At 33.2% G+C, this 334-nt stretch overlaps 1 non-coding gene across 1 annotated transcript; it reads left to right on the top strand.

Moving 5' to 3' along the window:
• Window positions 1-229: 229 nt before the first annotated feature.
• Window positions 230-334, top strand: LOC119233118 (U6 spliceosomal RNA). The gene has a single exon (XR_005122272.1). It is a non-coding gene; the product is annotated as a U6 spliceosomal RNA (small nuclear RNA).

The raw sequence follows: 334 nt of genomic DNA, 5'->3' as shown, positions 1-334 counted from the left end.
ATATAAAATAAGGTAAAAAATATAGGTGTTCCCATTAAAATCAGAAACTAGCAAGAATGTCTGTTTTCAGAACTTCAAGTTAGCTTAGAACAATACATCAGAACATAAAATAAAAGAGAAGTACTGGACTATATAACTACATCTCTAAAAATCTTAAAGAATATGCTGGAAATTTAGCTACATGAATAAGAATTTAGTAAAGAAGTTCATTTAAAAATAAAAACACAGCGCTTGCTTTGACAACTGATAGACCAAAGCTGAAATGATATGGAGAAGATCTGCTTGGCCCCTGCCCAAGGTTGCCACACAAATGCCAGAAGTGGCCCTAGTTGTT

The sequence above is a fragment of the Talpa occidentalis genome, unplaced genomic scaffold (assembly GCF_014898055.3).
Source record: "Talpa occidentalis isolate TD23 unplaced genomic scaffold, MPIMG_talOcc4v2.1 talOcc4.7, whole genome shotgun sequence".
Lineage (NCBI taxonomy): Eukaryota > Metazoa > Chordata > Mammalia > Eulipotyphla > Talpidae > Talpa > Talpa occidentalis.
Note: the sequence above shows the minus strand (reverse complement) of the source record. Positions and strands in the feature narration are given on the sequence as shown.